This window comes from Hylobates moloch, unplaced genomic scaffold (genome assembly GCF_009828535.3).
Source record: "Hylobates moloch isolate HMO894 unplaced genomic scaffold, HMol_V3 SCAFFOLD_9, whole genome shotgun sequence".
NCBI lineage: Eukaryota > Metazoa > Chordata > Mammalia > Primates > Hylobatidae > Hylobates > Hylobates moloch.
The window spans coordinates 97271693-97294893 of record NW_026652284.1 but is presented as its reverse complement, the minus strand read 5'-3'; the positions used below and the strand labels follow the sequence as shown (position 1 = coordinate 97294893).

Here is a 23201-nt window from a genome sequence, read left to right as displayed (position 1 = left end):
AATTGACAAATGGGATCTAATTAAACTAAAGGGCTTCTGCACAGCAAAAGAAACCATCAGTAGAGTGAACAGAAAACCTACAGAATGGGAGAAAGTATTTGCAAACTATGCATCTGACAAAGGTCTAATATCCAACTTCTATAAGGAACTTAAACAAATTTATGACAGAAAAAAAAACCCATTAAACAGTCGGCAAAGGACATGAACAGACACTTTTCAAGAGAAGATATACATGAGGTCAACAAGCATTTGAAAATAAGCTAAACATCACTGATCATCAGAGAAAAGCAAATCAAAACCACAATGACATACCATCTCACACCAGTCAGAATGGTTGTTATTAAAAAGTCAAAAAACAAGGATGCTGGAGAGGTTGTGGAGAAAAAGGAACACTTTTACATTATTCGTGGGAGCGTAAATTAGTTCAACCATTGTGGAAGACAGCGTGAAAATTCCTCAAAGACCAAGAGACAGAAACACCATTTGACCCAGCAATCCCATTAGTGGGTTTATACCTGAGCTAATATAAATTTTTCTATCATTAACCTGTACACGTATGTTCATTGTAGCACTATTAACAATAGTAAAAACATGGAATTAACCTAAATTCCCATGAATGGTAGACTAGATAAATGAAATGTGGTACATATATGTCATGGAATACTATGCAGCCATAAAAAATGAGATCATTCCTTTGCAGAGACATGGATGGACCTGGAGGCCATTATCCTTAGCAAACTAAATGTAGGAACAGAAAACCAAATACCACATGTTCTCACTTATAAGTGGGAGCTAAACGATGAGAACACATGGATATGTATAGGGGAACAACACACACTGGGGTCTATTGGAGGGTGAAGGGTGGAGGGTAGGAGGTGGAAAAGGATCAGGAAAAATAACCAATGAGTACTAGGTTTATACCTGGGTGATGAAATAATCTGTACAACAAACCCCCATAACATAAGTTTACCTATATAACAAACCTGTACATGTACCCCTGAACTTAAAAATTAAATAAAAATAAATATTTGCTGGTTTTTTTTATTATTATACTTTAGGTTTTAGGGTACATGTGCACAATGTGCAGGTTTGTTACATATGTATCCATCTGCTCTGTTGTTTTGCTGCACCCATTAACTCGTCATTTAGCATTAGGTATATCTCCTAATGCTGTCCCTCCCCCCTCCCCCCACTCCACAACAGTCCCTGGAGTGTGATGTTCCCCTTCCTGCGTCCATGAGTTCTCATTGTTCAATTCCCACCTATGAGTGAGAACATGCAGTGTTTGGTTTTTTCTCCTTGCGATAGTTTACTGAGAATGATGTTTTCCAGTTTCATCCATGTCCCTACAAAGGACATGAACTCATCATTTTTTATGGCTGCATAGTATTCCATGGTGTATATGTGCCACATTTTCTTAATCCAGTATATCGTTGTTGGACATTTGGGTTGGTTCCAACTCTTTGCTATTGTGAATAGTGCTGCAGTGAACATACGTGTGCATGTGTCTTTATAGCAGCATGATTTATAGTCCTTTGGGTATATACCCAGTAATGGGATGGCTGGGTCAAATGGTATTTCTAGTTCTAGATCCCTGAGGAATTGCCACACTGACTTCCACAATGGTTGAACTAGTTTACAGTCCCACCAACAGTGTAAAAGTGTTCCTATTTCTCCACATCCTCTCCAGCACCTGTTGTTTCCTGACTTTTTAATGATGGCCATTCTAACTGGTGTGAGATGGTATCTCACTGTGGTTTTGATTTGCATTTCTCTGATGGCCAGTGATGATGAGCATTTCTTCATGTGTTTTTTGGCTGCCTAAATGTCTTCTTTTGAGAAGTGTCTGTTCATGTCCTTTGCCCACTTTTTGATGGGGTTGTTTGTTTTTTTCTTGTAAATATGTTTGAGTTCATTGTAGATTCTGGATATTAGCCCTTTGTCAGATGAGTAGGTTGCAAAAATTTTCTCCCATTCTGTAGGTTGCCTCTTCACTCTGATGGTAGTTTCTTTTGCTGTGCAGAAGCTCTTGAGTTTAATTAGATCCCATTTGTCAATTTTGGCTTTTGCTGCCATTGCTTTTGGTGTTTTAGACATGAAGTCCTTGCCCACGCCTATGTCCTGAATGGTATTGCCTAGGTTTTCTTGTAGGATTTTAATGGTTTTAGGTCTAACATTTAAGTCTTTAATCCATCTTGAATTAATTTTTGTCTAAGGTGTAAGGAAGGGATCCAGTTTCAGCTTTCTACATATGGCTAGCCAGTTTTCCCAGCACCATTTATTAAATAGGGAATCCTTTCCCCATTTCTTGTTTTTGTCAGGTTTGTCAAAGATCAGATAGTTGTAGATATGCGGCATCATTTCTGAGGGCTCTGTTCTGTTCCATTGATCTATGTCTCTGTTGTGGTACCAGTACCATGCTGTTTTGGTTACTGTAGCCTTGTAGTATAGTTTGAAGTCAGGTAGCATGATGCCTCCAGCTGTGTTCTTTTGGCTTCGGATTGCCTTGGCGATGCGGGCTTTTTGGTTCCATATGAACTTTAAAGTAGTTTTTTCCAATTCTTTGAAGAAAGTCATTGGTAGCTTAAATGGGAATGGCATTGAATCTATAAATTACCTTGGACAGTATGGCCATTTTCACGATATTGATTCTTCCAACCCATGAGCATGGAAAAAAAGAAATCTTTTTGACTGGCAAGAGAAGGACAGACTCTGCTTCTACGTAAATAACATCCCTCCAAAATACAAGAACCAGAGTGAGCTTTGTTCTCCCTGACCAAGGTACCCTCTACTAAGGATCAAGGATTCACCCAAGGAAACTCTATCAGGCATGCCAGTTCCACCTCTGAGGAATGAAGCCTCTGAGTTGCTCCTGGGAGACCTCAGACTCCTCAACTCCTAGCAATCAGCATTTTTCTTCATTACAAAGCACTTTCCTTCCCAAATAAGAGAAAGAACTATAGCCTTATGGCAAGAGCCTGGACAAACAGTAGGCATTTGTGTGTGGGCAAAAGGTTTCAAGACCTATAAAGATGTACACAAGAGTGCAGAAAGAGGGGGTTGTACAGACTGGAGAATAGGAGTAAACCCCAGACCACTAGGTTCTTGTTGCCTTTTCCTTGTGTGAACACTAACTTTCTAGTGAGAAAACTCAGAGTAGTTAAGTCCCAGAATAACCCAGTGGCCCAGAGTCACGGGAAGTTGCCCATTATGCTGAGCTGAGATCTCTCACAATGGCCTAATAAAATGAATATTGTGCTCTAAAAGGAGGATGGGGTTCAATGCCAATTGTCACAGGCAGTGACAGGAGAAGTCACCTTTGGTTCAGAATGAGAATATTAGGTCTCCTATCACATCTGTGGTGTAGCTGTACCTCTTATTAAGATTTCAAACACTCTCATCTATAACATAAATTCTAAGGTCTTCTCATATGACCCCACTCTTACTGATCCTTAACTTTGCTCATACAATTGGGAGCCTCTAAGAGGCTCTGGGGGAGCCTTTTCCTTGCAAGTGAAAGCATTGAAATCCTGGGTCTACTGTTAGCAGAATAAAAACCAATGTATTTTTTCTCGTATATTCTTACTCTTAATCTTACAAAGTAATCAGTTATTCTGTGGAGGCGAAAGTAGAAAACCAGAAGAGAATTACTAATCCACCTATGTGACACACTGCCATACGTCACAGCTTGAATCATTTGTGAATAGTTTCTAGCACAGATGAGAGAAATAGAATTCAAGTGAATGAATGTCAAAAAATGAGGAAACTACTTTAAATCAGTCTGAAATTCATTAAGGGTAAATACAAAAAAGAAGAGATAAGCAATATTTTCAAATCAGGAAGGAGAATATTTGGCTATAGATATCAACAGGAAATAAACAATCTGGAAGTTTGAGATTCCTCAGTGAGAACTTTGCCTCTAGTACAAATACGGATGTACAGATCTATGTATGTCTATTTATAATTGACATACATATAATTGACATATAATTTATAATGAGTGTGAAGGATACAGGCCAGGTAGTTAATGTGGATTGCCTATGAGGCAAGAATAAAGTGAGAGTAGGATGGGGTTGATGTAGGACAGGGAAAAGTGAAGATGGGAAAAGAGACAAGGAGAGACCCAAGCAAAACAATAAAAAATACTGCTACCCCCTGTCAAAAATGTATCCTATGACCTCTTCTATTTGTCTATAAGATAAACTATATAAGTCCTATGTGGTCTAATATCAGCAATTTTATATGGTTCAACTTAAATATATATGCACACATATATAGATACCTAAAATATATGTGTGGATATGTATGTTACATTTACTAATAAAAATGTATGTATTTATAAAGTATTGGGAAATTAATTATGATTTTCATCAAAGATTTATGAATCCCAAAAGTTACTCTTGAAGATGATTACCATAAAGCAAAGCTTCCAGTGTGAGTAGCATAAGAACAGGGAACAGTAGATTACAGCAAATAAAATTATGTTTAAAAAGTAAGTTTTGCTGCCATAAATATAGATGCAGATAAGTTATGATCAAGAATTGCATATTATATTATGTAAAATATGCATCTGCTGATCACCTTATCTTCTTAAAAGTTCATTTTAACTGCACCATCATTCCCTCTCTCAAATATTTTGTCAGCACAACATTTATGAAAAATCTCTTATCCTCCTTGACTAACCTTTGGTCTACTTTGGCATGAACTGCCCACCAACGGCCAACGGCCTAACTGAGCTCCACAAACAGCATAGAATATATATTTGGAAAGCAACTCGGATCAAAAAGGAAAATCCCATCCCCTGTTGACATTGGTTTTAGTGGGCATTACGCTGCTCATTTCAGTTTCCTAAGCAACCGGCTTCCAAACCATCCCGAATTACAGGTTGTCCTCTCCACCCAGTCTCCTTCACAAGCTTAGAGTAACTGAATGGGAAACACACAATCTATAACAGCTACCTGTGGAAATAAGTATTCTGTCAGCCACAAGAACATCACCAATATCACTGAAGAACTGGTTTGGCTCTTCAGTCCTAGCTGTTGTCAGCAACGATTTCTTAATAGGGTGTTACAAACAGTAGCTAATACTTATGCAAAAATAATTTCATAAGTATCTTAAAGATTGTTGGATATTTCACTTGTAGAAAGGATATATGGATTTATAAAAAGCTGCCATCATTATCCCTAGATACTAAAGTACCAAGTACTTACAATCTGTGTTCCCCATATTTGAACTTGTATTTCAGAAATACTTCATGTTTGCAATGTGTGCATGCAACCATCTTCTTAAATCAGACATAGAAATGTGCCTGTTTTTAAATAATAAATGTGGACTTTCATCATGTTTTGCTTTTTCCTGTTTATGTGGAGAGGTAGTGTGGTGAAGTGGTTTAATATATGGGCTTTATGTGGAGAGGCAGTGTGGTGAAGTGGTTTAATATATGGGCTTTCAAGTGAGGTAGACAATTTTAGTTTCCGGTTTGACCACTTTCTTAGATATGTGACCTTGAACAAGTTGCCTGACCACTGTGTTTTTCAGTTTCTCACCTGTAAAATGGGAGTATTAATCGAATCCATCTTACAGAGTTCTTGTGAAGAGGAAAAGAGATAATATGTATAAAAGTTCTTAGCATAGTCTCTGATATATAACCAGTTTCATATAACTGTGAGTTTCTATACACTGGGCCATGTCTAAGTAAAATGTTTTGTCTATTGCTGAGAAACTGGCTCCAGCTTTAGCAGAAGGCTAAGAATTACCTGTGAATGAAGCATCCATCAAGGAAATAAAGGTTATCGAAAAGGAAGATCTGGGGACTTCAGCTATCGGCTCTATGACTTTGGGTAGATCTCTCAAACCCTCTGGACTCTACTTTCTCAAATTAGATTGATGTCTGCCTCATTCTACCCCCTCACCAGTAGAGTGCCATTCAGAATGATCGTCACTATGGAGCTGTCTTCCACAACAGGGGAGGCAATTCAAACTCAACTAGTGTAATCACCCACTAAAGATTCTGGACTCACGCATTCTCACATAACTATAAAGATCTTGTTATTTCCAAGTTGAGTAGTATTTTCTTAGCAAGGTAGCTTTATGGTTATTACTACAGTGTATTTCAGACGTTTCATCTAGAAATGTGAAAACAAAGACATTAGAAATTTAATTGGATTGTATTTTAGAGAGCATTATGAAAATTTTATTTTAATCTAAAGTAAACATGTATAAAACACAAACCATTTCCAATATTTTATACATTGCTTGAAAATGGACTGAAAGCCATATGATGTTTATTTCCTTCTTGATAAATTAGGACCATATAATTTTTTTTACTATTTCTATTTTTAAAGAGATTGAGCTGTAGAAATGTTCTGGTGAAAATGCAATTTGTATTTGCTAAGAATAGAAAGACTTGATAAAATATTGATACTAAAAGAATAAAAGAAATATTTTATTAAGTCTCATAGATGCAAATAAATGACAGAAAAATAAACTAGCCTTATTTTTGGGGGGAGAAATATTGGGGCTAGCTGCTTGAAATGTTTATGAAGTGTATATTTCTTCAATTCTTCTCCATATACCACACTTCTTTTTCCAAGCACTCAGCAAATTTGAACTAATTAACCCTCAAGAGCACCCTCTAGGTGAGATATGGTTGATTATTTCTTACAAACTCCAAAACAATGGCCTTTTGGTTTCATAATCTCACAACTACATGTCTTTTGATTTTATTTATATAAAAAGGCAAGAGAGGGTTACAAAGAACCTATCCATTATTTTAAAGCATTAGAATAGAAAGTAGACAAAAATATACTTTCTAATATTCCAACTCCTTGGTCTATAAATGCACAGAGCATCACTGAAAACTAAAACATTAAATGCTCAAATTTAATAATAATAATAATAATAATAATAATAGAGCCCTCTTGTCATTATCTGGAATGCCACCATTTAATTTTCATGGGCACTGTTTATTTTCCTTCAGTGAAAGGTTTTAGGGGATCATAATTCATCTTTGGGAAATGGATTTTCACAGAGCATTCCCAGATGAATACCAACAGAGCAAAGGCAAACTCATCGTCTCCTCTGAATCTCCAGGCCTGGATTTATTTGACTCCTGGCTGACAATACTTTCTCTCAGGAGATAGTCCAGGAGACAAGACAAAGCTTCCTCAGAGCTTTCCCATGAAAGACTGAACCATTGCTTTTCACATTGAATCCAAAATGCATCAAGGGATGGCAGCTGTCTTTCCTGCTTGGAAGCACAACCACAAGGCATTACAACTAATTCATCTCTTCTTTTGGTATTAGTGAATTTGCTTCCAGTAAGTCTACAGTTTAAAATGCTGCTAATCCAATTGTAGCAAATCTCACCACTACCATCAGGAGATGAGTTATTTTAATCCGCATCCAATGAAGACAAGTGAGGCACCTTATCACCTTTTGCAACCCTAAACTCTCGACCAAGTCACCCAGATATTGATCAGTGAGCAGATGACAGAAGCTTCCATTTCCTTTGCAGTCAGCTAACTCCAAAAGAGAACAAAAATGTTTATTTAATTATAACAAGCAAACACAAATTATTGAAAACATTGTATTTAGCAAAAGATTTTTAAAAGCCTTATATACCTAGGATAATATTCCCCTTTACCATTCAGAATCTAAAACAAAGATTATTCTCTGAGTCTCCACCAGAAATATAATACGTTATCATTCACAAAATAAAAATTTCATTTTAAACTTTCATATTAAACTGTTAAAAATTAATATCAGGACACAATTACAATGTTTTCCTATTTTAGGTATTACATATATATAACAAAAATCAACATGACAAAGCAATATGAAATTTTTAATAAGAGTTGTTAGAATGGAATTTGGAATAATTTGCATTTCCTAGTCACAAGTTAGTTTCCCAAGAAACCTGGTGAATAATAAACTCAGACATCCCTTGAACTTTTCCTATAGAAGGAAACAAAAGTAGAAATCAATTCTATGAGTAAAATGATGTCCCAGTGGATACTAATTTTCCATCACTTCTTAGAATCATCATTATATGGATATTGCTGACAACAAATGAAGAACATTTATTTTTAATCCACTTTATACCACACGGTCATTTCTCCTAACTTTTTAATAAACACAAGGCTCCCAACTAAAGTGAGGTACACTGACTAGTCCTAAAGTTTGAGCACAACGGATTCATTGTCTGCTCAAACACATCCATTGCAGTGCTAACTGGCCAGATGAAAAGTCCTGGAGCATTCTACTTTTATTCAACACAGTCATTAGCTACTAATTGAAACTTCTTGCTGGGTAGATGTGATTATCTAATTGCTACCCAACAGTGTATTAAATTCTGCTCTGAGGATAGTTCTTCTCAAGACTAGCACACTTGACACCTGAATCCAGCCCAAGCACCCATTTTAACTCATGTTACTGCTGAAACTAACATGTTTTCATGCTGAATGCATTCAGTTGGTATATTTGTAGGCTGTGAGTTTGAATTCTTTCCCTCTCACTGATTTTCAGTGTGTCACTGAATATATTTGCTTCTTTCTGCCCCAATTTCCTAACCAGAAAAAAAGTGAATGACACCACTGTGAAACTTCAGAAGGCTCTTGTCAGTAAAAATAATCCCCTTTCTCCTTCAGACTAAAGGAAACACTTCCCAAGTATTTTGTTGTGTACACTATTTACGCTAAGGATTGAGAAGTCATTTCTTGCTAAAATAAATAAATTGTACTACCAATTAACTGCCAGCTAAATAAAACTTTTAACATTTTTTTTAATTTAAAAAGTAACACATGTGCTCAGCAAGGTGTTTTAAATTTCAAGAGTGTAGACAGTGGGCAGCAAGTCTTCTTCTTACCCTAGGCAATAACATAGGGAGCATATTATTTTTTAAAAGAATATTCTGAATGTCTTTATCAAATTCTTTGTGTATTTATGAGCATGCACACAGACGCGCGTGCACATACACACCTTTTTATACCAAATTTGCCAGACAGCAGTCTGGTGACTATAAGGTAGCATCAGTAATGAAGCATCAATAATGAGACTATTTCCTTTCCTGTGGCAGCTGCTAGGAAACTCCTAGTCCTTTGCCTCCTGGACTGGGAAGATGTGATGTTTGTGGCCACTGTGCCATAATTCCCCATAAGTCAGCAAGTGCACACCCACTTCTCACTCACCTCTTGTTTACTAGCAGATTAAACAGACTACAGTTCACAGAAGTAGTTTTTCACTGGCAGAAAACTGAAAGGAGAAAGCAAGGAGCCCTAGGAGATAACTCAGGTAATTGCTCAACCCAACAATCGCCACGTCCTCTTCTATCTATGCCTTAACAAAATTCCTACTTCTAATGGCTAAGCTCTAAGCTGATGCTATACTCAAGCAATTTAGACAGATGTAACTTCTGCTCTCTGAGAATTTATAATATAAGAGATAATTTCCTTTGAAAAGAAATACATTTGGTACTGGGTGATATACAACTCATTGCAAGCTAGCAAAATGTCACACAGCATTGCCAACATTTTATCCTTAAAGTATATAAATTCATTCATAAAACCAGAATAAAGACGGAGGAAGGAAAAAAGTGAATACCTCCAGGCCAGTTACCTTCAGTATCAACACTAAAAATTAGAAACACCTATCTTAGCCCCTGGGATTATTAGATCTGACTCTGTCAATCAAAAACAACATCACACACCACACATCATCCGATAATTTCTCATTGGCTTTAATATTCTCTAGAGCCTGGAATTACAGATACAAACTTATAACATTGTGCTGAACAGTTAGACAACTTAAAATGATACATTTACTTTGTCACATAAATTCAAATATTTTCCTCTCTTTCAGGAAAATGTCACAAGAAGGTGAATCTTTTCCTGCTTAGTCTAATTGCGAGAGACAATGACAGAGCACAAGAAATAACGTCTCTTCCAACAACCTAAGGGCAATATTATCTTTGTTGCTCTACACTGCAGATCTCTTTCATGAAGAGTTTTAGTTATTGCTCTTCAGCATAGTGTTTACAAACACTCAGCAGCTTATTATTCAGTAGATGAGAGGAAATGGGAAGATTACCAAAGAAAAAGTAATTTAAAACATTAAGTAATGTGAAAAGACTAATTATAAGTGTGAGCTGCCCATCATTTTTCCCTAAGAACTTCCACATGAGACTTCTTTTTCCTAGGTTTCAAAAATAATTTGGAATGCATACCAATTAGGCTTTAGAGATGCTTAGCTAAAATGAATACATTTATATGCCTGTGGTTAATGTCATAAACAAAAACCCAAGGACAGGTCCAGTGGCCTGTCTTCTAGAAAGCAGTATGGTGTGTAATGAATTGTAGACAGTTTCCACTGAACTGGCTACTCTGCTTTTAAAATGGGCACTCAAGAGTAAGCTTCAGTTACCTGGAAATGGTGCTATTAGACGCCCCAGTACTGTCGCCTTTGCCTGGAACATGTGCTCTCCCGCTGGGAGAGCTGTGCACACAGATGCTGCATTCTCATCCTGCCAGATATCACCTCCTCAGACAGCCCCTCTCAGACCCCCCTGTGAGAAGCACAGTGAGCTCAGCTATTTCGAGTTTTTCCCTTCCACACTGTGCTCTTCATTCCTTTCAGCACCCTTATTGCTATCTGTCTTCCATCTTTAATTTTGTTTGTTTGTTTCTCATCTCATCTACTCCTATGAAAATATAAGCTGTTAGTGGCTAGGGGCTTCAGCTCTTTCCACACTGTTGTTTCCCCAGTTCTTCATAAACGGCATCTGGCATATCATGGGTGAAGAATATATTTTTTATAAATCAATAAATGGATGGATGGATGGGTTGGTGGATAATGGATGGAATGTACTGATGAGAAAGCCATTACATAGTGAGTGATTCAGAGTAAAGCCTTTGAAGTCAGAAGACTTGGGTACCATTCACCAACCAGGTAGTCAAAATCTTTCTGAACCTGTTTTCTTATATATAAAATGGGGATAAATGATTTTTCTCTAATCCTAATTTCTCTAAGATATTTATAAAAATTAAATGCAATAATTTAGATAAAGTAAATTTCATATATAAAGCTCATAGTAATTGCTTAATAAATAAAGACTATCATATTAATACTTCATACATAAAACCAGCCTGTTATCATGTAGGCAATTCTGCCTCATCAAATAAAAAAGAAAATCACAAAGTACTTTGAGATCCAGTTGTCAAGTCAAGTAACATGGAGGAAAAGCTATACTCGATTGGACTTTTTTTGCCATAAAAAAATAATATTTGGAGTTTGCAAGAATATTAAGCTTTAAATTGCATTGCTAACTGGCAGGTTTTAGTTTCTTCGGTGCTTCCTTGAGGGGGAAAAAACACAGCTAGAGAGAGGAGAAGATCGTTGAAGCTGATGCATTCTTGGAGAAAACAAAAAACTCTGACATTCACTAGATCAATTATTATACACCCAGATCCTATTATTACAGATCCTATTTTAATTTTTTTCTTCCTAAAATACAGAAATTATATTGCCTCTTTTTTAACTAAAACTTGCAGAATATGTTTTATTCTAGTGCTATTTAAATTTAAGTACATTTGTACTGTATATAGGCAGTCTTAAATATATGTGGAGAGAGCCAATTTATTATGAGACATGAGGAGTTCTACATTATTTCTCATTGGTGCAAAACTAATTGGCTTTTCTCAGTCATTGCACAAATATTTATTTTTCCATTTTATCATTCTTGTAACTGCAGCTGAAATTAGTAAAGGGCACAACCACCTGGCGAAATCTGGAGCAGGAAGCTTTTCATTTCCAAGCATCCTAGCCACACTGATTTTCCGACCTCAAGAGATGCTGCTGATGGAGGTCCCTCATAGTGCCACTCCTGCTAATAGCACAAGTTTCCCATACACATCTCCATTCACAAAAATATTTGGTGAATTTTTCTCTTGAGCTAAAAAGACATTCCTAACATGTTAGTGCTGTCCGAGGCTCAAGAAGTAGGAATGGAAATTAGTGGCATAAACTACTGGTTCCTCTGCTGACCACATTAGAGTCACACAAATCTGGGCTCATGTAAAATGGAGAAAGAATGATAAAAACTGTAAAAGAATGGAGTAAATGAAAATTACCAAAACCCGTAAGACAAAACTACATATCCAAATTTGGAGACTAGATTCAAGAATCTCAAATGCAATCATGGCAACACCAAAACAACTTATTCTGATAAAAATCCTGTATATATTCTGATTAAACTACCTGGAGATCGGTTGCTCAGTTTGTTAGTTCTTAACCCTCACCCCAAGATGCATATCAAATTATTTTCCCAAATGAAAAGAGTTCTTTCACTAAAAAGAAACTCTGATGTTAGAATTTTGGTATCTCAATATTTTTTTATTGTTGATGTTTTCCTTCATTTCATTAGATGCTATGTATGTAATAATCTTTACTGATTTTTTATTTCAACTTTTATTTTAGATACAAGGGGTACATGTACAGGTACGTTACATGGGGATATTGTGGAATGCTGAGGTTTTGGGTATGGATCCCGTCATCCAGGTAGTAAGCACGGTACCCAATAGGTAGTTTTTCAGCCCACACCCTCCCCCATCTAGTAGTCCACACTGTCTATGGTTCTCATATTTATGTACATAATGTGCTCAATGTTTAGCTCCCACTTATAAGTGAGAACATGCAGTATTTGATTTTCTGTTCCTTTACCGTTATTCACTGATTTTCTAATCTTTTTTTTTTTTTTTTTTTCTGGATACAAGGGAGGACTTCTCTGCCCTTTTGAGATTGGAGATTGGATGTGGTCATGTTGCTAATTCTTCCCAGTGGGTTGAGAATGAAAGTCGTATGAATTATTTTTTGGTGGAGGTATTTAAATGCCAATGTGAGATCCCACAGCACTGATTTTGCCTGCTGTGGCAACCATGAAAGCCTGTGTGGAAATTGAGCCTGCATGAGCCCGGGTGCAGGAATTGTAACAATGAATCAGCAGAGCCTCTCTACTGACCTGCATTGGGCTTGTAACATGAGGGGAAGCAAATCTTTGTAGCTGTGAGCATCTGAGATCTATTGCTCATTTGTTTGTGCAGCATCAACTAGCCTCTTCTGACTAATATAATATTCTTACTGTAAAAGCATGGCACAATCCTTTACTCCCCTCTCCCTATAACTAAAGATTCATCTCCCTAGACCAGTTTTTACAATCACAGGAATGATCTCATAAAACAGGTTCTACCCTTTCACAATAATCTATATGAGTCTCAATGCATGAAAAGGCACTACTTTTGGAAAATGTGCTCCTGGGAATCAGTTGGTCCTAACTCCCATCCACACTTTTCCCCAGCTTTGCCTCTCCTGGGACATCTCCTGTCAAGAGCCTATCATGTTGAAATTAATCAGGCACTTGCTTCTCAAAGATATAGTAAGAATGTGCACACCAAGGGTGAGAGATGAGAGGATTCCCCACAGCAAGTTAACATACCAACTGCACTAGCCAATACCCAATGCAAGCTCTTTGTTCAATTTCCTCATCAATAGTTTCCAAAATCTTCAATGTCCTTTCAGTCATTTATAAATGAATTGAGAAATTAAAATAAGCAACTATAACTATGTTGTACAGCAGATCTTAATGTGAAGTACATTAAGAATGACATATTGTGTTATAAAATTAAAATGTGATATTATACAACTCTGTCAATTTACTAAAAATCATTGAATTATACACTTAAGTGAACTTTATTGTAGGTGAATTACACCTCAAAAAAGCCATTAAAAATGACAAAGTAAAATATGTAATTGCTATAAAGTATAATTTTAAAAATCAAATATTGCTTTACATTATGACACTTTTATATTACTCTTCACACAAAAAGTATCTCATAAACTTTTATTTCCACATTTCAAGAAGTATGATCATTTTCCCAGGGTATCAATGCCTAATAATGAAATTAGTTCAGGTTTCTAATTAATGCTACATTTAAAGATTCCTTCATGCTATTTTAATATTGATAGCCTGTTTATGTAAATGTCATCCTTTAGTCTCATTCTGATGTCTGTTTATGCATTGCATAAAATCAGCTAGATTACATTTTTAAAACATGAAGGTATTTGGTCAGGGAGTAGACCTTTAGTCTCTGTGTCATCTGAATAAATTAGAAGGTTTAAATGTAGACACATCCTGTCTGTTGCCATTATTAAAACTTAGACCCAGAAGAGGGTGGTTAGTTTCCCAGTGGCAAGGAGCAAATGATGAAAGTAAAGGAGATGAAGCCTGACCTGAGGTCTGCCCTCTAAGGTGAGACAGAAGATGGAGAAACTTCCCATTAATTCATTCAACAAATATTCATTATGCGCCTAGTCCATGCCAAGCAATGGGCTTAGTGATAAAGGTGCAACAGTGAATAAGACCAACTGGTTCCTCTCCAGTGGAGTGTATATTCTAATAATATAAAGGAATGCCCAGTACATTTCAAAAACCATCACAAGCTTCATCATGATTTGGGAAGCAATTGACTTAAGGACTTCTAAACAGAGGAGCAGAGTCCACAGAGGGGAAAGGAGACTGTGGTCCTCTGTGGAAGAAAGGCAGTCTGATCTTCAACAAGGACACCAACGACACGACAAAGCTCTGTGATCCTTGCCAGAAAAGAGACTTAGACTTCAATAAGGGAGCTCTTCATAAAACACCCAGAGCTTGAGTGTGGCATGTGGCCTATAACCAGGTTCCACTAAAAGAGAGTAAGACAATGTTTAAAATTGCCTACCTCAACTGTGCATTCATTTGGGGCCACAGTAGATGTCAGTACTCAGATGAAGAGTGCTTGTAGATGGTAAGCCCAGCTCTTGGAAGCAATGAAGAGAACAGAAAAGGAGAGGGAAAGGTTAGATGGTTAAGAGTTACAAGCCTTGTAGGTGAAAGACCTGGGTTTGAATCCCAGTTCTGCCATTCGTGAGCTAGATAACTTTGGGAAAGTGATTTAATCAGTTTCCTTACATGTAAAAGGTGGACAATTAAAATAGTATCCAACTTACTGTATTGTATAATTATCAAGTGAGATAATGAATGAATAGTGCTTAGAATAGTGCCTAACACTTCATAAGCTCTCAAGACATGTCACCTATTATTAAAGGATGTCAGGGCCTAAATGTTGCAGCTGTAAGCAATTCTCTTAATCTTAATTTCCCACATACAATCCTACTATAAAGCAATTAGAATAAGTCTATAGGCCATACAAAGGCCAGTCTTATCACTGCTTCTAAGCCTCAGTTACTAATTAGTAATTAGCTTAAGTATAAACACCCAATAAAGCAATATGACATAGAAAGGACCACTCTAATACCCTGATATCCGTTTCAGTTAAATTCCACATATCATAGAGGATAGCGACAAACTACATTTTATATGTTTTTTATTCTGAAAAACATGAGACCTACTCTCTTAACAAATTTTTCTGAGTGTATAGTATTGTTAACTATCAGCACAATGTTTAGGTCTTTAGAATTTTCCATGTTGCTTAACTGAAACTTCATACCCACTCAACAGCAACTCACCATTTCCCCCTCCCCCACAATCCCTGGCAACTGTCATTCTACTTTTTGCTTCTGAGTTTGACCGTTTTAGACACCTCGTATAAATGGAATCATGCAGTATTTGTCCTTTTGTGACTGGCTTATTTCACTTAGAATGTCTTCAAGGTTCATCCACGTTGCAGCGTAGGTAGGTGCTACAGTCTCAATGTTTGTGTACCCCTCCAATTCATGTTTAAATCTAATCACTAATGCGATAGTATTAGGAGGTGGCATCTTTGGGAGGTGATTCAGTTCATAAAGGCAGAGTCCTCATGAATGAGATTGGTGTCCTTATAAAAGAGGCACCAGAGAGAATCATGTGAGGACGTGGCAAGAAGGCACCATCTGGGAACTAGAAAGTGGGCCCTCCCCAGACACTGAATCTGCCATTATCATGATCTTGGATTCCCACTCTCTAGAACTATGAGAAATAGATTTCTGTTGTGTATCAGCAGCCTGGTTTGTGGTATTTTGTTATATTAGTCTGAATGGACTAAGACAGCAGGATCCTCTTCCTTTTTAAGATTGAATAATATTCCATTGTATGTATATACCACGTTTTCATTATCCATTCATCCATTAATGAATGTTTAGGCTGCTTCCACATCTTGGCTATTGTGAAAAATGCTTCAATAAACACGGGAATGCAAATATCTCTTTGAGATACTGATTTCTATTATTTAGGCTAAATACTTAGAAGTATGATTGCTGGATCCCATAGTTCTATTTCTAATTTATTGAGGAAACTTCATATTATTATTTTCCATAGTGGCTGCAACACTATACATTCCCAGTGACTGTGAGTAAGGGTTCCAATTTCTCCACAACCTCAGAGACACTTATTTTTTGTTTGTGTGTGTGTTTGTTTTTGATGGCCATCCTAACAGGTGTGAGGTGATATTTCATTGTGGCTTTTCATGTGCATTTTTCTGATGATTAGTGATATTGAGCATCTTTTCATATACTTATTGGCCTTTTGAATGTATTTTTTGGAGAAATGTCTATTCAAGCCCTTTGCCCCTTTTTTAAACCAGGTTATTTGGGTTCAGAGGTTTTGGGTTTTTGTTGATTTTAGAGTTTTTTTTTTAGAAGTTCCCTATATATTTTAGATATTAACCCCATATCAGACATATGGTTTGCAAACATTTTCCTTTATTATGTAGGTAGCCTTTTTTATTCTGTTGATTGTGTCCCTTGTTGTGCAGAAGATTTTTAATTTGATGTAGTCTCACTAGTCCATTTTAGCTTATGTTGCCTATGCTTTTGGTGTCATATCAAACAAATCATTCCCAAGACCAATACTGTAAAGTTTTCCCTCCTATGGTTTCTTCCGTTTCAGGTCTTACGTTTAAATCTTTAACCCATTTTGAGTTGATTTTTGTGTATGGTTTAAAATAAGGGTGCAATTTCATTCTTTTGCATGTTGTAATTGAGTTTTCCCAACATCATTTGTTGAAGACACTATCCCTTCCCCATCATGTATTTTTGGCAACCTTGTCAAAGATCAGTTCACTATATATGTGTGGGTTTATTTGTGGGATCTCTATTCTGTTCCATCGGTCTGTATATCTGCCTTTATGTAAGTACTATACTATTTTAATTACTACAGATATGAAATATGTTTTAAAATCAGAAAGTGTGATACCTTCCTTTTTGTTCTTTCTCAAGATTAGTTATTTAGGGTCATTTGTGTTTCCATACAAATTATAGGATTTTTTTCAATTTCTGCAAAAAATGCCATTGTAATTTTGACAGAAATTGCATTGAATTTGTTAGACACTTTGGGTAGTATGCACATTTGAACAACATTAAGTCTTCCAATTTATGAGCACAAGATGTCTTTTTATTTACTTATGTCTTTTCTTTCATCTATGTTATGTTGTTTTCAGCATATAAGTCTTTTACCTCTGGTTTATTCCTAAGTATTTTATTCTTGATGCTATTGTAAATGGGATTGTTTTCTTAATTTCCTTTTCTGATAGTTCATGGTCAGTGTATACATGTACAGAAACACAACTGATTTTTATATGTTGATTTTATATCCTACAACTTTACTGAATTTATTTCTAAAAACACCTTACATTTATCTTAATATAGCACTGCTGTACTATAGCTTCTACCATCTCCCAAAACTGTCTCCTGCAAGGGTTTTAAGGATAAAGCGTTATATATTAGCCATGCAGAAGAAAACTTAAACTTCATGATTATGCATACACCCAGATGATGTGATATGGGAGTAAGGTGGGGCAGGGGAGGTTGTGGCACAGAAGAAGAGTGACTGAAGGGGTGATCACGTAGAGTAATTCCTAAAAGAATGTAGTCTTCTCTCATTCCCCTTGACTTCCTCTTGGACTAACGTGGGTGTGGCAAATGGGGAGGATACTTCAGCAGCCAAAACCCTGGCATTGGCCAGCAGTCTCCTTTCCCCTTTCCTTTAGAAACTCAATCTAAATTATGAAGATGGGGGGAAAAAAGCAATATGGACCGACTCCCCCAAAGATTCTAGCCCAAGGTGGATCTCCAGTAATTCCCTAACACAAAACAGATGAACTAAAGGTGTTGAAGACGACAGCCAAAGCTGGGAGTTGCTTTGTGAACATAATGGATCTCCGAGATGATTGTTTACTGCTAGCCTCACAGTATCTCAGCATCACATTCAAGTTTCTCTTAGCCTACAAGTACAGCCTATCTGCAGCCTTTTCCAGAACACTACTTCTGATACAGGTAATCAAAACTTGGATTGTCCTTTTCAAATTAGGCCTCTGTATTCCTTACCATGGGAGCCAAACAAAAGGAGGCTAACATAGTTAACTTCCACCCAGTCTGAATCCCCACAGACATTAGGCCTGTCTCAGAGGCCCATAAGAATTTGCCTTATTCCAACACTACATCTCTGAGTGAGTTTCAATGTTAACTGAATTGTTTACACTATTTTCTTTCTATAAATTTGCCAGAATTTTACCATCACCTGACAGCAATGCAGATGAATGACTCAAATTGTTGTTCAGTTAATAAAAGACCAGATTGATAAGTAGTTTTAAACATCAAAATATAATAATGATATCTTTCAAGTGAGGAGGTATGCTTAGAAAAGGAACTAGATGTGTTTTGAGACACACTTGGAATGGCTATTTTTTAATATATTTGTGCAAAAAAAAAGGAGCCTGCTGTAAAATATGCTACCAAATATACATTAGGCTGCTGTAGACTTTCAAGGTCTGAAAATATGACTTATCTGGCTTGGCAATGCATTAAGAATGCTCCGTGGTTAAAAAAAAAAAAAATGAGCTATTGATCTTAGAAGATTTTAATTTAGATTAGTTCACTTAAAAGTGTAATAAATGGCAGAGCTCACATGTTGAATCACTAAGGCAGCAATTATTTTAAGAGTATCAGTCATCTGTGCTTCCAATTTAATCAAATCTCTTTATAGAGTTTTTAGACAGTATTTGAAATAACCATATAACCTGTCTGTGAAAAGGTGTTTTGAGTTGTATGTCAAAAGTTGAAGAGAAATTAGAAAGACAACTTGTGGTTTTAAAAGACCAATGATGACAGATGGGCAGTTGCTTTTATCTGTGAGCAACTGTTATTTTGCAAGGTTTGTTTGTTTTTTGGTTTTTTTTTTTTGAGACAGAGAGAAGGTGTATCATCTGAACTGAAAAAGTAACCCAAAATGTTTCTGAGTTAAATTTGCAATAGCTAAGTCTTTAAGAAGTTACAACAAGAGTAATCACACAATTTTGGTGACCTCTAACAAATAAATTCTTGCTCATGTTCATAAGGAAAAGACAGTATCTCAGCATCACATTCAAGTTTATCTTAGCCTACAAGTAGAGCCTATCTGAAACCTTTTCCAGAACATTATTTCTGATACAGGTAATCAAAACTTGGATTGTCCTTTTCAAATTAGGCCTCTGCAAAGAATTTGCAGAGCAGGAAAGTTAGCATTAACTTACAATTTTACCTTAGATGTCAAACATTTAGTCTGAATGGACTTTTTACCTCTGACCTTTTCAGGTTTTAAAGAAGATTTCATCATATTGGTTCGTGAGATGTTCGTAGCTCCCTGCTGAGATGAAGACAGGCCTTCATCCCTAGAGCTAGAACTGCAAGCTCTCCCTTAAGTCCTAGAAAATTCATTTAGAGCCATCTTTCCTGACATCTGTACATAAAGCAGTGTAAAACATTACAATATAAATTACATCGGGGGATTCATCTGAAATTCTATTTCACTGTTCAATCATTAAAAGTTGAAAACCTCCCCATAGCTTTATTGCACTCTCTAACAAGACTAAAATTTTTTTCATAAAGGATCTTCCTTCCCAACAGTGGAAGCCTTTGGTGCATTCTGCAGAAATGAGTTTAGTAATTAATAAATCGGATCCTCTGGGACCTGACTCTGTGGCTGAAGCTCTTACTGAGGTGATGTTACATATTCAGAACTCCTAAATTATCCACATATTTAGAGTATATGAATTTACCATAACTGTCTTTTTTTTGGTTCATAAAATTGGGATGACAATAATACCTGTTACATAGGGTTGTTGCAGGATTAAATAAGTTAATATAAATAAGTGCTTAGAAAAGAGCCTGGCACACAGAAAATACTACAGTATCAGCTATTGTTTTAACTGTTAGTGGTTTTGCATTATTCAGAAGAGCGCTTTTGCTTCATATAAAGAGAAATTATTCTAAAGATGGGTCTTTCCTCGGAAAGACAAAAACGCTGATAGCTACAAATTATTTTTCATTACCTTTTGAGTCTCAGGCATTTCTGGAGGGCTACAGCATTCACTTCTAAGGGCGTAGAAGCCACAAGGTGTAGGAAGAAACAGTATTCTAAACCCTTAGGATTGTATAGGTGGGGTAGTTTCAGGACTTAAGAAGGGCTCTTGCCCAAATACTGGCCTTCTATAACCTTGACTCGTACTTGCATTCACTCACATGAAACCATTGCTCCTATTCAAATGCACATTCTTAGAGAATAAACATATTAAGTCACTGTCTCCTGTGGACACTTGAGTGTAAACAAAACCATCAGAACTTTCCTGATTTCACTGTGATGGGTACCTGAGAAAAGACTTTGATGGTGGCAAGAAGAAAAAGAGTAACTTCAAGGACAGACAGGTTACCTACCAGTTTGGGAGGCATGCTGGGAGTAATGTGTAATGAAGAGTTCTAATTCTAATTCTTTACATAAAATCCAGGCACACCTGAAAGTAGTACCCATAATTATGCTACTCGTGCATTCTGATATGTTTTTTGGAGCAGAATAGAAAGAGTACACTTACAGCTAAGATACTTAGAATTGCCTTTATTCTATTTTGCATTTCATCTGAGCCATTGCCTTATAAACAGGAGTCACACAATATGCCATTCCTAGCTTCAGTAATCATAAATGGTAATTAATTATACAGAATTTCAATTGTCCGTGACATCAGTATTGTTTTAGTATTTTAGTTCAGTTTAATCATATTCTGGAGCTGCCTGTGAATTGGGTATTTTTTAGATCAAAACATGAAAATCACCATTCTGTCACTTCTAATCAAAGCCCTCCAGTGCCATCCCATCACACACAGAACAAAATTCAAATGCCTTGCCATCACTGCCTACCTGTAAGGCCTTGTAGACTTCTTAGGCCTCAGGTCATCCCACCTTGCCCAAACACAGCAAACTCCAACCACACTGGTCCTATTGTCATTTCTTGTTTTTATCTGAGTCTTTGCCAAAGTCTTCAAGAAAGGGTGTACAGAAGTTTGGTAGGGGAGCTCTTCTCCCCTCCATAAAAATCTCTACTAACCCTCCTTACGCCGCTCGTAATATAAACGCACAACCAACACACAATATAAGCAAAACAATGTGCTTGCTCTGCAAATGCAACTTCCAGACAAGTCCCAAAACTCCCCTTCCTGTCAGCCCACCCTCAAGCACTTCCAATGGCTTTGCGTCTGCATTTCCTCTCTATGGAATGAGCCTCCCCACATCTCAGAACAGCTGGCCCCTCCTCATTGATTAGATCTCAGTTCATATGCCACAGCCTCAATGAGCCCTTCCCTACCCTCTCTGAAGAAAGTGGCTCCTAATCCTTCACCTTCATCTTCAGACCTCCAACTGTTTAACTCTTTTGCATTTATTGGTAACTGGAATTAACCTAATTCACTAATTTGCTTGACTGACATATGACTTTCTCACCCAAAAGGAATTTCACTGAGGAAAAAACATGTGTTTATCTTCTGAATGTGCTCAATGCTTATTCGTGGAGAGAAATAAAATTATAATAATGAAAGAATGATTGTAAAGAGAATACTTACTGCTGCTAGCAAAATGCAGAATTGGTGAAGAACCTTGGCGGGGGGGAACCAAGGGAGTTCAAAATGGCAGTAGGACAAGAGAAGAAGTACCCCAAAAAGGAACAAAGAAAATTAGAACAGAAGATTGATGGGAGAAAAGAGGATCAAAATGGCAGACAGGGATGATGCTGGGCAAAGACAACTTTTCACTATTTTCACTTTACATCACATACCAACCAGAGCAGTTCCTCCTGCTGGTTTTCTATTTAAGAAGACAAAGAAGGTTAGATGAGAACTGTGGCTCACACCTATCATCCCAACAGTTTGGAAGGCCAAGGCAGGAGGATAGCTTGAGACCAGGAGTTCAAGACCAGCCTGGTCAACAGAATGAGACCCTGTCTCTACAAAAAATAAAAATAAAAACTAAAATTATAAACAAAAAATAAAATTCAAAAATTAGCCAGGCATGGTGGCACAAGCCTGTAGTCCCAGTTATTCAGGAGGCTGAGATAGGAGGATCACCTGAGCCCAGGAGTTTGAGCCTACAGTGAGCTATGATCACTGTAGCCACCACACTAGAGCTTGGGTGACAGAGCAAGACCCTGTCTCTAAGACAGAAAGAGAGAGAGAGAGAGAGAGGACAGAAGAGAGAAAGACAAAGAAGGCGATTAACTTATAGAGCCTAATTCAGATCTCTACATTCCCATTTCTGAGGCTGCTCCCAGCTTCTGTGATTCTGGAGGCTGAAGTTGGTCATTTTCACCCTGCTATGGAATATTTTATAGCTGGGGAAGCATAACTTACAAAAGAGTGGCTTTCTGAACACCCCCACTTTTTCTCTCAGTAGACTCCAGTCTCTTAAATCTTAGATAAGAATCTGCTGAATCAGCAGAGGTAGGAAATCGAGACCCTTTGGCTTACTTAACAGCCAATTAATTCACTATCATATGAAACAGTTTTAGTAGGAGGGCTAGGGATTTAAAGCTGACGGGGGTCAGCTTAGCCTTTGATGGGTGAATTCACTCTGGTGATTACCCCAGGGCTTAAATGTTCTGTAAGGAAACTTAATTTCTCTAGATTGATTTTCTGCTCTCTGTCATCACCAAATTGTTGCTACTTCAGCAAGTATACTCCCTTAGTGTTCAAATTCTGTGTCGTGGAATCCGAATAGTAGTTCAGAGGGGCAAGGTGGAAGGGGATATATAGACAGGAAGGTATGGGTTCAGTGATGGTCCTTGTCAATTGAACATGGGCAGTTTTTTTCATTCAAATCCTAATCTCATTTCATCTAATAATTATTCCTAAATGTAGACAAGCAGTAGGACAGCCCTTTCC

The 23201-nt window shown here is 37.0% G+C and overlaps 1 protein-coding gene across 1 annotated transcript in view; it reads right to left on the bottom strand.

Moving 5' to 3' along the window:
- The window catches only part of SLC30A8 (solute carrier family 30 member 8), a 244935-nt gene that overhangs the window by 53161 nt on the left and 168573 nt on the right, over positions 1-23201 (bottom strand). Inside the window, exon 2 of the mRNA XM_058444414.1 lies at positions 14769-14846. The gene's annotated coding sequence lies outside the window, so the exon portion shown is untranslated. The remainder of the gene's footprint in view (positions 1-14768; positions 14847-23201) is intronic.